A 17,794-nucleotide genomic window follows, 5' to 3' on the forward strand; every position below is an offset into this window, starting at 1 on the left:
CGTCCGAGCGGCCGATCTCTTCAAAGACATGGAGGAAACCTTCCGAACGCTGCGCAAATATGGAGTCAAGCTAAATCCCCAGAAGTGCCTGTTCGGAGCAAAAGGAGGGCGCTTTCTGGGGTACATAGTGACCGAGCGGGGAATCGAAGCAAATCCGGGCAAGGTGATAGCTCTACAAGACATGCCGCCTCCAAGAAATACAAGGGAAGTGCAACGTTTGACCGGTCAGATAACCGCTCTGTCCCGATTCATCTCCAAAACTGCCGACCGGAGCCTCCCTTTTTTCAAAATCTTGCGCAAGGCCATAATGTTTCACTAGGATGAAGAATGCGATCGGGCGTTCGAAGACTTGAAGGCATATCTGAATTCTCTCCCGGTATTGGCCAAGGCGGCTGCGGGTGAGCCACTTTGTATTTACTTGTCTTCAACCGAGCAAGCAATCGGCTCGGCATTAGTGAGGGCGAGCGGAGAAGAGCCTGCGTATTTCCTTAGTCACATTTTAAAAGATGCTGAATATCGCTACACTGGGCTCGAGAAGCTGGCTTTTGCTCTGGTCCTCGCCGCTCGGCACCTTCGCCCATACTTCCTGGTGCATACCATCATTGTCAAAACCAATAGCCCACTAGGGCATGTGTTGCTGAATCTAGAAGCATTCGGACGGCTCATCAAATGGACGACTGAGTTAAGTGAATTTGATATCCAATACCAGCCCCGCTCGGCAATCAAAGCACAGTCCTTGGCAGATTTTGTGACTGAGGTGCAGAATTCGGAGCCGGAAGCCATGTGGAAATTATTTGTGGACGGATCGTCCACTCGCCTCGGAAGTGGGATTGGAGTGCTGCTGCTCTCCCCTCAAGGAGAGAAGATGCACTTATCCGTCCGGCTGGATTATAAAGCCATGAACAATGAAGCAGAATATGAAGCCCTCATAGCCGGCTTACAGGCCGCCCGGCATGTAGGTGCCGGTCGGGTAATGCTGCATTCAGACTCTCAATTGGCCGCTCAGCAGCTCACAGGCACTTTCGAGATTAACAACGCTCGGCTCAAACTTTATGCCGAGGCCTTCGAAAAACTCAAGGTCGACTTCAGAGAGGTAATTATCCAAAAGATACCCCGAGCCGAGAATCAAGCGGCAGATGAATTAGCTAACCTGGCGAGCTCAATAACGCCGATCGGCATCCAGCAGCCAATTGAACAAGTATCCTTGGTGGCGCACGTCGACCGGATGGAAGGCCTCACGTTTCCAAGCAACTGGAGGACACCCATCATAGAGTTCCTCCGCTTGGGCGCCACGCCATCAAATGAGAATGAAGCCCAACTGCTAAGAAAGAGAGCCGGTCGGTTCACACTCATCGGCGATCAGCTTTACAAAAAGGCTTTCTCACGCCCGCTGTTGAAATGCGTGAGCTTAGAGGACTCAGCTTACATCCTCCAAGAAGTACATCAAGGATCATGCGAAGGGCATCCGGGCGGACGATCGTTGGCCAAGAAGATCCTCTTGGCCGGGTACTTTTGGCCAACCTTACAAGCAGACGCCGCTCGGGCAGTATCTACGTGCCTTTCATGCCAGAAGTACCATAATTTCTCCCACCGACCGGCAGAGGAAATGAAGGCATCAACCGTTTCATGTCCGTTCGATCAATGGGGAATGGATATTGTTGGTCCATTTCCGATGGCGACCGGGCAGAGGAAATTTTTGCTAGTGGCGGTCGATTATTTTTCCAAGTGGGTGGAGGCCGAGCCGTTAGCAAAGATCACCGAACAGATGGTCAAAAAATTCATCTGGCAACACATCATCTGTCGGTTCGGCATCCCTCGCCGATTGGTTTCCGACAATGGGCGGCAATTCACAGGGAAGATGCTAGAGGATTCGTTCAAAAGCTACGGCATCGAGCAACACTTCACATCCGTGGCTTATCCCCAAAGCAACGGTCAAGCCGAAGTAGCCAATCGAGAAATTCTTCGCATTCTACGCGCTCGGCTCGATCATTTGGGAGGATGTTGGGTAGATGAAGTACCGGGCGTCTTATGGGCCATCCGAACGACTCCAAAGGAAGGGACGGGCGTCACGCCTTTCCACCTGGTGTATGGCAGCGAAGCAGTCATTCATGTTGAAGTCGGAGTTGAATCCGCTCGGATCCAAAATTATGATGAGGACAACGCCGAGCGGAGGAACATGGAGCTGGACTTGGTCGAAGAAGAAAGAGCCAAGGCGTCCGTTCGGCTGATGGCGTACCGGCAGCGGATGAAGCAAAACTACAACCGCCGCATAATCCCAAGATCATTCCAGGTCGGCGATCTTGTCTAGAAGAAAGTCAAGCCGGTCGGCGACGTCGGCAAGTTAGAAGCTCCTTGGGCAGGCCCCTTCAAGGTTATTGAAAAGCTCCGCTCGGGAGCCTATTATTTGGAGGATGAAGTCGGGCGTCAACTGGACTGGCTATGGAGTGCGAATCATCTCCAGCCTTATCGGGCTGGGTGAAAGGTGCACTAATGTAACTTATTTTTGCATATATTTTGGTCGCCCGTACCCTTGTAATGCAGGAAGCAAAATTAATCCAAAGCATGGCCAATGGGTTTGCCGAGCGGCTGTATTGAAGTTAGCCTTAAAAAAGACCGTCAAGCTCCGACGTTAAATATCGAGAGACGAGCCGGCGTCTATAAACGTCCGAGCGGAAGACTGTCGAGCTCCGATGTTAAATATCGAGAGACGAGCCGGCGTCTATAAACGTCCGAGCGGAAGACCGTCGAGCTCCGACGTTAAATATCGAGAGACGAGCCGGCGTCTATAAACGACCGAGCGGAAGACCGTCGAGCTCCGACGTTAAATATCGAGAGATGAGCCGGCGTCTATAAACGTCCGAGCGGAAGACCGTCGAGCTCCGACGTTAAATATCGAGATGAGCGGCATCTATAAGCGTCCGGCGGAAGACCGTCGAGCTCGGCGTTAAATATCGAGGCGAGCCGGCGTCTATAAGCGTCCGGCGGAGACCGTCGAGCTCCGACATTAAATATCGAGAACGAGCCGGTGTCATAAGCGTCCGGCGGAAGACCGTCGAGCTCCGGCGTTAAATATCGAGACGAGCGGCGTCTATAAGCGTCCGGCGGAAGACCGTCGAGCTCCGGCGTTAAATATAGAGAGACGAGCCGGCGTCTATAAGCGTCCGGCGGAAGACCGTCGAGCTCCGGCGTTAAATATCGAGACGAGCCGGCGTCTATAAGCGTCCGGCGGAAGACCGTCGAGCTCCGGCGTTAAATATCGAGAGACGCAGGAAACGGCTCCGAAGCGGAAGACCGTCGAGCTCCGGCGTTAAATATCGAGACGAGCCGGCGTCTATAAAGCGTCCGGCGGAAGACCGTCGAGCTCCGGCGTTAAATATCGAGACGAGCCGGCGTCTATAAGCGTCCGGCGGAAGACCGCCGAGCTCCGGCGTTAAATATCAAGAGACGAGCCGGCGTCTATAAACGCGCCGAGCGGAAGACCGTCGAGCTCCGGCGTTAAATATCGAGATGAGCCGGCGTCTATAAACGTCCGAGCGGAAGACCGTCGAGCTCCGACGTTAAATATCGAGAGACGAGCCGGCGTCTATAAACGTCCGAGCGGAAGACCGTCGAGCTCCGACGTTAAATATCGAGAGACGAGCCGGCGTCTATAAACGTCCGAGCGGAAGACCGTCGAGCTCCGACGTTAAATATCGAGAGACGAGCTGGCGTCTATAAACGTCCGATCGGCTCGCATTGCAAAAATTTAGTGAAAAACCCCTTTGAGGTAAGGCGCAAAGCAAAAGATGGTTAATTAGAATTAAAAATGTGAGCACGTGAATGAGTGATGTTCGCGCGCCGAGCGGCTGCCCAATTGCATAGTGAAAGATGTTATTGAAGTCAAGCGGCTTGAGTCCACGTTAGAGCGTGGAGCCGAGCGGAGGAGTTTTAAAGAACACTTAATGTGACGAAAGAAAAATTTCTTGCCAAAAAACAAAAGTTGAAGGAACGGAAAAGATAATCTATTTATGTCGAGCACTGGGCAAACCAAAAAAGTTACAGCAAATAACAAGTTTGGCCGAACGGCAAGGATACAAAAAAATTGATGAGAAACACTCCTCACGCGTCAAAATCAAAAAGTGCATCAGGAATGACGCCCATCACGGTAGCCAGATCCTCTGGGGGGATGGTCAGCTCGGCGGGAAGGTGGCCCTTGGTCTTCAAGTGATCCACATCCGCCTTGATCGCCTCTTCAAAGATGAGGGAGATCTTGTCAGTAAATTTCTCCCCAAAGGCATCCGAGCGGACGAATGCCTTCCTCACTTCCTCAGAGCGAGCCGACTCCCCCTCCTGATACTCTTTGAGCGCGGCCTGGGAGGCATCGTTGGCAGCATGGAGAGCCTTTAAGTCTTCATCAAATTTCAGCAAATCGGCCGAGCGGCTCTCCTTCTCGGTGGTCAGAAGGGCATCCAATCCTTGATGCGTTGTTCTAGCCCTCTGATCTCCACCTTCATTCGGTCCATGTTATCGATGGCCTGACGCTTCCGAGTGGTCGCCGTCTTGATATCCTTATCTCGTTGTTTGACCACCGCTTCAAGCCGAGCGACCTCGCTCGCCAGATCGGAAGCTCATTTCCGTTCGGCTTCCAGTAATTTTTTGGCCTTCTCCAGAGCGGCCGTCGACTGTCGGTTGTCCCCTGCGGCTTTAAGTTTTTTCAATTCATCCTCCAGCTCGGCCAACCGATTGCTAACGGCAATCTGCTCCACCCAGTTCTACGAGCAAAAGTGAACAGGTTAAAAATTTAATTCAAATACACGAACAAAGAAAAAGAGCATACCCCGGTGGCCTGTTGAAGGTTGCTGTCGCGGAGCTGCCCGGGAGTCATCGCTTTTATGCGGCGCTGAGCGTCCTCCCAAGCTTTTGCAAGAGGGCCCATCAAGGTGATCTGCTGCTCGGGGACCACTGGCCGATCAGCAGCAGCCATGTATTCCTCTAAGGGGAGGCGCAGGACGGTTTTAATTAAATTCGGGCCGCTCGGCTCGCTCTGAGAAGCATCGGCCTTACCGGATGGCCCACCGGTGGACGAGGAGGGAAGCTCGCCCAAACGCCTGATACGGCGTAGAGTTCTTGAAGGGCTGGACGGCGGCACCTCATAGCTTGCCCTCGGAGAGCCATGTGGGGTCGGGGTACTCTCTAGAGAAATGGTCCCCGATAACATCGGAGCATCCGCGCCCCGCTCGGGCTGTGGCTCATCAAAGGCAGTTGATGTGGATGCCGGCTCTGGCCGTCTGCGCTTCCGAGTGAGCAGGGGAACATCATCGGCCGAACGGTCCTCCACTTCGGCTTGGGTAGAAGGTTCTGTGCCGCCCGCTGCCTCGTCGTGAGAGGTAGTAGCTGCTAATGCTTCAGGGGCATCCTGAGTCCCCTCACTTGCTTCGCCGGTCGGATCAGCTGGATTAAGGCCCCGCTCGGCGACCTCCTTGTTCTTCACCGCCTCAATCTGAGCGGCTTTCAATTTGAGCTTCTCGGTCGCCTTAGCACGCCACATAACTTCAGCTACAGAAACAAAGATTAAATCAATTAGAACAAAAGAAAAAGGAGGGATGAGAATCGCTTACTCATGCTGCAGGGCAGATCGGCTGGGGTAGGAGACATGCCGAATATATACATTACTCCCGGAAGGAGCAGCTTGTCAATGTGATAGCGCTGACCCACTAGCCGCTCTGCCGCATGAAGGTAGGCCGCATCGCCTCTAAATTTGCCGAGTTCCGGTTGCGCCGGCATCGCCGTCTGCCACTTGGTACGGAAAGTTGGCCGCTCGGGAAAACACACATAGAAAAAGTGCTCCTTCCAATGTTTGTTGGAGCTCGACATATTATCAAAAAGGACAAAACCTATCCTAGACTGGAAAATAAAGGTACCCCACTCGGCTTGCTTGGGATAAAAAAATTAGTGAAAAATCTTAGGGTTGAGGGGGATGTTGTTCAGTTTAAAAAGGACTATCACTCCGCTCAACAGCCTAATGGAGTTAGGGACTACCTGGCCGAGCGGAATGCGAAAATAATTGCAAATTTGTAAGAAGAACTTGTGGGGTGGAAAACACAGCCCGGCCAAAAATTGGTCTCGGAAGAAAAGAACGGTGCCGGGCGGCGATTCATGTGACCGGTCGGTGGTGTCAGCTACTATGATGTGGTGGTCGGTCGGCAGATCATAGGTTCGAGTGAGGCGCAAGGCGTCCTCCTCATCGAACCGACTTTCCATGGTAGAATACCAAAGACCAAGAGCACCGCCGGTCGGCTGTGAGGTGCTGGTCATGGTATAAGGCCAGGGATGGACGCGTGATGGAAGGAAGGAGAAATAAAACTAGGAAAGAGTGCGGGATGATAAAAGAAATAGCTAATAGAGAGAAGAAAGGAGAGGCAGCAAGGAAAAGGAAGTCTTACGGGCAAAGGAGATGATCGGAAGAAGCTGTGGGGTCGCCGGAGAGCCGGAACGCAAGGTCGCCGGAGAAGAAAGGAGCAGCGAGACGTCGGGAGGAGATGAGGCCAAAATGCGGCGGAAAGCGGAAGTCGAAGCTTTATAAGGGCGGCCGCTATTAATTTCAGCCGTCCGATCCAGGTCATCGATAACGAGGTCATCATCTAGCCGTTCATTTCAAACGGCGGCTGTCCCATCGGAAGTGATGCCACCGCCATACCCTGACAAGAGAAAGGTAGCCACGTGTCAGCAAGTCATGGGTGAACGCACGTGGTTGACAGACGCCTCGGCATAATTTCCAAGGCACGGGCAAGATATCGCCGAACGGCCGAGCGACCCTCATCCTGTCCGAGCGGACTAAGTTATCGGTCGCCACTCGACCAGATCGGCAGTCCAGTCAGTTGGACTTCGCCTCCTTCGACTAGACTTGAAGGGGAGGCAAGTGATCCGGTAGTAAGAACAGGGGGCCCCGCCCTGTGGAGTCAACGCCACGTGGAAGTCAAAGTGGCAGTCGTCTATCCGGAGAGGGCCGGGTCCGGCCTGCCGTCCGGTGGAATCGAACGTCTGGAGAGGGATGGGTCCTATCGGCTGGCCGACCGGACGATGTTCAGCTGATGGTTAAAGGCGCCCTGTCGAAATCAGGGTTCCGATGCTCAGTGGAAACAATGTCTAAGAGCCGAGCGGAAGGCACTCGCCCGGAAGTCTCCCTAGCATATTAATGCAAGCGACAGGCGAGACGAGACGGGCGTGCCGCCCGGCCGGCGTAGAGGATGAGGGCCGTCCGGACGACGGTCTCCGTCCAGCCGGCCGGACGTACGTCCCGGCCGACGGTGGGTAAAGGGGGGACAGGAACATCTTCTGACAGCCGTCAAGTCCTATGGCTAGGCCATACTCCAAGTCTGACAATGAGGTGTTCTGTTGTCCCATCGAAGACGTGATTGGACTGTAGCAGTATGACGTCAGGTAAGCTTTCTGACAGACACATACCGAAGTATGGGCTGCGGACATGTATGTGCTTCGGTGGACGCATAGGGAACCTTCCACCGTTCTATATAACGAGCCTCATACTTCGCCGGAGGTACGCGTGAGACACCTTTGGAGCTACTTTTTCCACCACTTGCTTGCCTGACTTGAGCGTCGGAGGGTCGCCGCCGGGAACCTCTTCCCGGCCCGACTTCTGTGCAGGTTCGCCGGAGCTTCGTGCCTCCAGTCGAAGATCCACGTCAGCAATCGGAGAGCGCCTCGTGCCCAGCATCCGCTGATTCAGCGTTCGGACAGGATCAATAGGTTTTCTACATACCCAATCATTTTGAGCACATATGGTCCTACGGAACTTCCTTCTTACATCTTGCATTGAAATAGAGCCTTAGAAATCTCAAATCTTTCATGTCTTTCTTATCCTTGATATAGTTGTCGAAGATGTTCAACCATATCATAAGCATCCACGTTCTCCTGTTGCTTTTGAAGCTCAGAGTTCATGGTGACAAGCATAAGACATGATATATCTAATACATTATCTTGATGCTTCTTATAAGTATATTCTTATCAGCTCTAGTGGCAGTAATGGGGGTGCTTTAGGAATGAGATGCTTTAGGATGTATAATTTTCTTTCTTGCTTGAGAAATATTCTCATATTTCTATACCAGTCCAGGAAGTTAGCTCCATTGAGCTTGTCTTTATCAAGGACAGATCCGAGAGAGAGAGTATTCGATGTATTGACGACATGGTGATTTACAATAATAAAACACAGAAATAAGTATTATATTTAGATTATTTAATTAGGCCTTTAATTAAATGATTCTCCTACTAAATTGTAAAGCTTGGTAGGAGCAAGTCATGGATGTGGTTTTACCCACACTACTAGATCCAAACCCAAAAGCAATGACATTCAAGTGGGACAAGATCCATATTATACATCATCTTGAGTTAGCTTTGGATAATCGCCCAAGACTTGTATAAGTTAGGTAGGCAACATTTACCAATTACATCATATGTAACTCTTGTATCATTGAGTGAACAAAACTATTTGTTTGTTTTCCTATCTAATGAAATTCATATTATAACTTATCTTGAGTTAACTTTGGCAAATTGCCTAAGACTAGTATAATTTGAATTACATCGTATGAGATATGCCTCTAAGTTCTCAATCCAATTAAGGTAACTTAGTTAAGTTATACTCAAAGTTCAATAGTCAGACATCATAATTATCCCATCGCACTTACCAAGATAAATCAAGTCACTTTGCTTTGGCAAAACCTGACTACGATTGATCGAGATGGTAGTGAATACCAAACTTTGGTAGGCATATGAGAAAGACCTAATTACGATTAAACTACACATGCATCACATACAATCATGACATATCATGGCATTTATCAACATATATGCTAACTAAAACATGACATGTTATGGCCCCATCAACTACGATCTTCTCAAGCCAATGAGAAGGTCGAAAGGTCAATCTAGGTAAAAGCATATTCTCCAAGTGCTTTCTTGGTCGTCGTGTGTTGTTGTCCTTATCCCTTTTTCACCATCGGCCAGTAGACCAGTTCTTTTTTGAATTTGCATATTACAAAACTAAAAGAAACCTTGAGTTACATTTGAGGGTAGTCTAAATTTACAACAAGAATAAAAAAGATGAATGCACGACACGCAGGTCGTATTATGAATTACAACACACACATCCAATCATATTAGGGTTAAGGGTCATAACCATGCATCATGTCATATAACATTCATAATATCTTTATGACATAAAATCTACTATGATTTTAACAAATAATTATGAGTCGTAATGTCATGGCGGTCCCACTAGTCGGTTAGTAGGTGGGGCCAAGGGGCAGCGCCTTTGTGGGGGGTGAGGGAGTAGTGCCCCCCAACGTAAAACTATTTTGCATAGTCATTGTATGAGTTATTATTGTACCCAAGACTCTGCTGCCCATAAAAATTGAGACCTTGTTGTTCACAATAGTTTGGCCGAAACCTTGATGTTCACAATAGTTTTTGGCCGAGATCTTGGGAGTATATTTCTATCAAATGAAATCGGCTATAGCACGCATTCATAATATGCATGAAGATGCTATATCCGTTAGTTTGTTCAACACAAATTGTTTCGTTCCCAACAAAACAAAGACTCATAATCATGCAAATCATAGTAAACATCTCATGCAATTTCTATATCACATATAAAAATCTAACTACAACTTAGTATACATCTTCGCAAGTAGCTCTGATACCACTATAAGAATCTAGAGCATTAAACATACAGAAAGCGTAATAGAAAAACTATCTAGATCCTTTCCAGAAGATCCATGCAAAGGAGAACCCCATATACTAAGTTTGTTAAAAGGGAGTTATACCTTTGTTGCGTAAACACGAACTCCCGACAATAATTTTGTCCTCGGTGGATCTCAGTACGATTAAGTGATCGTGCCTCTACAGTATCCACATGAGCACGTTCCACCCATCTCACGAACTCATAATTTAGAGAAAAACTAACTTTATGGTGTTAGCCACTTAGAAGGTTCGACCATAGGAAGGATTTGGCCAAGAGGAGGAAGAAGAAGAAGATCAAGAGTCTTACCCAATGAAAATGAATTACAAACCTTTTGTACTCATCCAAGGAATACTAAAGGTCCTTTGGCTTTTGGTTTTCCTTTTTATTAATGCATGATTAATCAAAAAAATAATCATTGTATTTTGATCTTCCTTCTTTAATGAATGGATTCAATTGAGTCTAACTCAATGAATCTATCTTGGATTAGACTCAATCCAATCCAATGAGTCTAACTCAATGAGTAACTCAAAAAGTCTAATCATCTTATAATTGACTCTTAGGGCTAATACTAACAACAGCTTGGCCATGCTATTTAACACGATCGTGGCATGCACCAGCATGCCACATGACCTGGTCGTGTTCTTCAACATGACCATGTTTAGCTCATCCAAAAAGCCACATGGTTATGTTCGACTCGACCAAAAATTGGCCCAACCATTATACAGTCGTGTTCGGTTGTGTTTGTCCTGGTGTGTCACACTGCCATGGTGCGCACTAGCACGCCACACAACCTAGCCATGTTTTTCAATACGATTGTAGCATGTCAAAGCCTTAAACCCTAAATCAGATCAAAACTATGATTTTCTTTGAAAAACAACGATAGTTACCGTCGTTCTTTACAGAAAAATGCAAAACACTCAATCACATCGCCTACCCTAGGTTTTCTTTTTTAGATTTCAATGAACAAGAATTGTTTTATGCAAGGAAAACCGAATATAGCACAGAAACAATGAAATCGACGAAAACTCTAACTTTATCGCTATAGAAAATGATGAAATAGTTGTGACTCTGATATCACTTGTTGAGAATCTTTGTTTCCTAACCGCATGAATTCTAAACAAGATGAACTTGACACAAGAAAACAAGAGATGCACAAGAATCTAGTTTCATCAAGTTCTATAGTAGAAAATAAATACAAAGGTAAGATGATGGATCTAAATGTAGCAGAATAGCCATCGTCTATATGCATTGTTCAAAACACCGTAAATCCTACAGAAGAAGGAGAGTAAAAGGTCGGTCTTCCAATGGAATTAGGTTGACGGAGTCGTAGCCTCTTCACAGATGGGAGCAGGGAGATCTGTTAGAATACTTAATCCAACGGAGACCATGCCCTATATATAAGAGCCTATAAGTTATCAATCCATTAATGATAAAGATGCGGGTTAACCGGTTCTATATGTAAAATATTGAACAAATAATAATTAAATAATAAGGTTTAATAGACTAATAGTATTAATGGAATTTTTAAAAAAAATTCTGGAATTAATCGGAGTTCATACGATGTATTTAAAGGGGATGCACTTATGGGCTCGAGAAAGACCTGTTTATAAATACACATTTAAATGAGGAGTTGATTAAATAATGTTAGGTTTTCTTTATATTAAACCCTAAGTTCGATCGCGCCCCTTCCTCCCCACGCCCACGAGCACTCTTCTGTTTGCCGCGCGAGAGCGATGCATGACATCGCCTACGCACCGACCGCCGGGGTCGCATCCCTGCCGATGTAACCGATCGACCTTGGCATCTCCTCCCCTCCGCGCCAACTGCCTGTACCGTGTGTCGCCGCCGGAGAAGAAGACTTCGCCTCTCCATGCACGACCATAGGCGCGGACCGCCGTCGCCGATTTCTCCAACCATCGAGCGCATCCCTTTTGCATTGTGAACACTAGTCGCTACTTCGCCAACCCCTGTTCTGCCCATAGTAGTACATGTTCGCCCGACCGCCGGCACCACTCCTTTGCTACGCCATCGGCTGACGCAGGCGTTGCATATGTTCCTTTGTTGACCGGCAACCACTGTTGTTCCTACCCCGTCACCACCACGAGCAGCCCCATAGCCCCGTCGGTCTTCCCTGTCCTTATCGAGGTTGCTGCTGTTTCCTTGTCCCCCACAACACACCGCTTGGAGATGCCGCCAACCACAGCTACTTACTCTGTTGAACTCCGTGGTTGTTTTGATGTGATCAACCAAGTTAGGCTAGGTCATGCTTGTTATTTGATCCCTGTGTCTAAGTGTGCAGGAACTTAGGAGCGCAGGAAGTCAAGCGGAAGACGCAGTTAGCGAGAAGGACAGCACAGGAAGGGAGCCGATGGGCTCGGTGCGTCCGAAGGACGAGAGAGCTGCAAAAGAGTACTCCGGTGGGCGAGAAGAACGTGCACGACATTCGAGGGATGAGAAATCGGGATGGAAGCCTACTCGAGGAAAAGATCGGAAGATGGGTTCGGGTGAACCCTATTCTGGATAGCGGAAATCACCCAAGCAAACAGAGCCGGAGCGGAAAAGACCCGGACCGAGGCGAGCTGAAAACGGAGCAGAAGGCCCGGACCAAAAGTCAAACTTGAGTTGACTTTCATGTCTAGGCGCTCGGATCAATCCCAGGCGTCCGGAGTTGGATTTTAACCAGATCGAGTCAAAACTCGATATGAACGTTGGGGGATAAAATTTGACCCCCCCCCCCCGGGGCGCCCGAAACCCTTCAGGGCGCCCTGACCAAGGCTATAAATAAAACCTTGGTCCAGATCTTTTCATCAATTCAAGCAATCAACTCTGTATTCATTTCTAGCAATAGTTCTGAGCTTTTAGTGTGTAAAAGGTTTCTCCGCCTTCAGAGAAGGAGATCGTTAGTGCGCTTTTCATCGTATTGGATTAACAAACATATTGGTTGTAATCAAGTCAACTTCTAGTCTTCTCTGATTCTTTTTGTCTTATTATTTTATTATTATTGCTATTTATTTTGAGTTGAAAGTCTTGAGGAGGGTATATTTAATTTTGCAGGCAATTCACCCCCTCTTGTCGGCCCCCGCTGCGCCAAGCTTTTTCCAACTGTAATGGATGTCGCAATGTGTGTCGCCTCGCTGCCGAGGAAGAAGAAGTAGTTAATGAGGTATCAGGTTTATTGTTTCATGTTAGATTACGGTAAGTGGCTTAACTCAACTAATCTATGAATTGATTAGTAATTTTGATTACAGAATAGTAGTTGATTCGTTAATTTGGTTAATCGATTATTATAGATAAGTTATTTAATTGATTAATTAATAGATTGATTTAATTAATCAATAGATAGAGGAATAAATTAATAAGTTGATTAATTAATCAATAGGTTTTAATTATTGATTAATAGACTCTTAGATTTCCTATATCCTATAATTGTAGGATTTGAGCTCGATGCGATTTCACGGACTAGAAGACGATTTGGACACGATCTACGTATAAAGGCGGGTACTTCTTGCTTTGTTTCTTTTAGTACTTTGACCTTGGTGCATGAACTATTTTGGATAAGAAGCTATTTTTACCTTAACTCCACTCTTATTTTCCTGCGCTTGATACTTCCACGCGATCTTTGAGAAACTCGTTTCCATATCTATAAAGTCTCTCGTTGTTGTTCATGATAGGTAGCAGATATTAGATACCATGGTTGTATGCTTTGACTGTTGTTTATTTATGTACTATATTGAGCATGCTGACTTCATGTAGCATACCTAATTTTTGCTTATATTGGTATGATGACTATTGTTTATTTATGTACCGTATTGAGCATGCTGGCTTCATGTAACATACCTAATTTCTACTTATAATTGTATGATGACTGTTGCATTTGGCGCATCATATCATGGCATGCATGTCAACGACCAATTCTCCCTTGCAGTCGAGAGAGTCGTTGACCAGGGCCGCATCCTCGGCCACTCGAGAGAGTGGTAGTTGGAGTTGATGCTGCTTGTCCTATCGTGCTTCCACTCGGTCACTCATAGGTAGTGATAGATGGAGTTGCGAGCAACAGAGACCCCCGTCGCAGATGTAGCTAGTTAGTTACTATGCAACTGTCCACTCGGCCACTCATGGGAGTGGTAGCTAGAGTGTTGTACAGTCTGTCACTGACCCGACCTTTCGACCATACAAGGGTCATGGTGCAGAGGGGTGGGCGGGAATGACCATCCGTGCATACACTATTATTATACTTGCTTTGGCTGCTGCTGTTTACATATGCTATTATTGTTTACTTACTGTTGTTGCTCACTTATGCTGCTATGCTTGCTTATGTTGAGATATACTCTCGTTGTAGGTTTACTTATTGGAACTTTATATATACCTTACATATTTCCTCTGTAGTTATGAGCAGTACTGTAGCAGATTAGTACTACTTTTGACCTTCTATTACTAGCCTAGGATATGGTTTCAGGTATGAGCATTTATTATAATTTTATTTTAGTATCTGCTACTTCCCTTATGAGACTCTATTCCTTTTGACATTCTCTATTGGTTTATTTTGTTCATGCACTATCTTACCTTTACCCGCTGAGTTCCAATACTCATCACCTCGTAAACTGGTTTTCTTTCGCCAGGTAACAAGTAAATGATTGAGAAGTTGCTTGGAGAGTCCCGGCTGCCAGTCTCATGTCACACTTGATGATAACTTTCTTTTTTATTTTGTTTCTCTTCACTTGCATTTCATACTCGTTGGATTTGGTGTTGTGAGAACTAAATATGTTTTAATACTTTTCTTGTGGACTTTGTATCTACGATGTTTTGTGGACTTTGCATTTGTGGGTTTTCTTCTCATTATTCCGCTGTGTTTTGTTCCAGCCGAGTAGGCTGTAGAATATTAAATTGCGTGGTTATGTTTATATCCAGCCGTGTGGGCTGAATATGTTATATGTTGTTTGTGTATGCATATTGATTCATATTGTCACTAGTACAGAGGCGGTGTTGCCGAAATTTTGTCGATAGGAACTCCTCTGGGGGCGTGACACTATACATGTGAACCCCGCATCTAATAACTCAAACTTAATAAGCACGAGTTAGATCACTTGATGAGTTTGGTTCTTTTAATGACATAGGTCTGTATATCACAAATCGCATGTGAGCCGACCAAAAGGGATAAAATCCAACACTAGTATGAATAATGGATCAATAATTATTCAATTGGTATTTCAACCTTCTGATACTCATTTGACTTTGATTGATTCTTGAAGCTTTGACATTAGATATGGGGTGAACATACTTAACTCATTTCTTTGGTTGTTATACATTTGGTTGAGATTACATTCCTAGCCAAGAACCAATATGACTGAAATCCTTAAACAAGGTATTCTAGGTGATCAAAATAGATAATAGGGGAAGTTGAAATTCGGATGGAATATGCAATTTTGAGCATTTTGATTAACCCTGATTTGGTATTTCATCGATAATGTTTGGGCTTAAACCTCATTTAGGTACTCAAGAAATAATTAATGTCTTTTGTACCTTGGTTTCCTCAGTAAAGTTCACAGCTAGGCTTCATGCATACAAATTCAAATCGAGTGTTTATGTTATTTAGTTTTTTATTGTCACTTTGCTTCCTTACTGTTTGGGAATACATGAAGACACCTATCTTTTAGTTTCATGTGGTAGCATTTAAAAATGCTTAACACTAAGAAATTGCATTTTCGATGAGTTTATAAGTAAGCCAGACTTTGACATCTGCTTCACATGAGAGTTTCTGAATATTATACAAAAAAATTAGGAGCCTACAACTAACCTTTTCATTTTGTTACAACACTTGCCACAAAATCAGTATGGCTAAGCAAATGCGAGACTATGCTATGGAATCTAGGGAGGTATATGTGGGTGAACTGCATTTGTTATAGTGAAGATATATGCCAGTACTTGTTGCTAATCTGGTAAATAGTGTTAAAAATTATTAATGACAAATTTACACTTAATCTCTTATTTTTACTGTTATTGATTTAGTTTTTAAATTATCTTGGTTTTCCTCTTCTTCAAGGAACATCTTAACTGTTTCATGGTAAGAGTTCGTCCTAACATGATAACTAGTATTCTGATTGAAGCTGCTTTATGCCAGCTGTGGCGAGTATCTGAGTGGGAATTTCAGTTCAGATGTTTTGGAGGTCAGTTTCTAACATCAAACAATGGCGGGGGTCCAGTTTCTGCTGCTGCAAATTCACCATCAGAGAATGAACCATTTTATATCGAAAAGAACAACACCAGGATTCACATCAGACTTTCAAATGGAAACTACATAAAGTTATTATTACTATTAAGGCCTTAACTTTTATAGTAACTAGGCCAGCATAATTATCAAGGCATTTTGAATTAGAAAAATTTCAGAAAAGCCAAGTGGGACATCTCAAATTTATAAAATTTCAAAATAGGTAACAGAAGAAAGAACTCTCATGGCGAATTATCAAGGGGGACCAGGTTGGGATAATAATGAGGCAACATTTGAAATGACTATTGTTCACCAGTTGCTTGGAGATTTCCAGCTTGCGAATGGATATGGACATGACAAAGCTGAAGAGATCCTGATGGTTAGTGACTTGCAGTCGGATATATCGTATGAATGGTTAGACTCTTTATTCTCATCTTTATCACACTAAATACCATATCCACTAGAAAGCTATTCCATAATGTTGATTGGTGATGTAGGGTGCTTCTTATCACTTGGGTCAATCTTCTACCTATTGCATGGTAAGCAATACTGTTTTGACTTAGACATGGTATCGATTTATATTTGTTCAGGATCACAGAAGCAACTTTGTTTCGTCTCAAGATTTTGCTTTCCTATCACAACATGGTATCAATACTGTTAGAATTCCTGTTGGATGGTGGATTGCATATGATCCTGACCCACCTGCTCCTTTTATTGGAGGATCCTTGGCAGCATTGGATAGAGCATTCGCATGGGCAGAGTATGTTTCTATTTCTTAGCTTATTGTTCTTTTGAGAAGGGTATTAGGCTAAAATTCATTTAAAGAGCATTGGAAATGTTATTTGTGTTTTTTAGAATGTTGTTTGCAACATGTATGGAAAAAACTTTGGGGTTAATTCCATTTGTTTGCAAATTCTTCAAATTTTGAAATTCGGTTTGTTTGATGCAGGAACCATAGTCTAAAAAAGTGCATCATTGATCTCCATGCTGCTCCTGGTTCACAGAATGGTTTTGAACATAGTGCCAGTAGAGATGGTTCAATCAGTTGGCTAAGCGAAGCATAGTCTTGTGTGCATAGTTATTATAACAACCAAAATTAAACACAGTTTCAGAAATCAAAATACATACACCCATAAAATTATCTATAGAATTGAACACTACTTGTGAAAACCAATAAAGACAAACAACTTAGTCATCCACACTTGCTTGAGAAAATGTATTCAAGTTGTCTATATCCTCTGATGAGATAGAGCCGAAAAGCTCTTCATCTTAAACAACAAAAAGAAAAACAATCTTTAGTCTTTTAGAGGAACATCCTTCACTCTTATTGAGGAAGATAATGTTACACCGCAATACAACCTAACAATATGAACCATACTGTGCATGTATTTCTCTTACAAAATTCATCAAAAGAAGCAAATATTTTTAAAAATTAAATGACATAATACAACATTTTCAATGTAAAATCTCCTCTAATTTTTTATAGCCTTGCTAAAATCATCAAAATATAAATCTCTTCCTATCAACTCCTACTAAAAGATGTAAAAATCATTGCAACATTTTAGGGACATTCTAAGTAGATTCCCTAGAATAAGGTCAAACATTATATATAGAAAGCTAAGTGTTCAAATAATAAGATATAGAAATTAAATTTAAAGCAATTAAGATAACATGTGTTGTAGTAAAAGGTGATTATGCTCAACCCAGACGTCTCTCATAGCTCTCTAAGTTATGTGAAGAGAGGTAAATCACAGAGTCAGTTTATAACCGACTGCCAAGATAACATGTAGATAACATGCATTGAATGATGTAGAGGTGCATATAAGGGTACAATTTTATTGTAAAAGATTAATAAT

General features: G+C 44.8%; 1 pseudogene; it reads left to right on the forward strand.

The window, feature by feature from the left end:
• Positions 1-17,002, forward strand: part of LOC121995115 — a 37,996-nt pseudogene extending 20,994 nt beyond the window's left edge.
• The last annotated feature ends 792 nt before the right edge of the window (positions 17,003-17,794 follow it).

This window comes from Zingiber officinale, chromosome 6A, assembly GCF_018446385.1.
Source record: "Zingiber officinale cultivar Zhangliang chromosome 6A, Zo_v1.1, whole genome shotgun sequence".
NCBI lineage: Eukaryota > Viridiplantae > Streptophyta > Magnoliopsida > Zingiberales > Zingiberaceae > Zingiber > Zingiber officinale.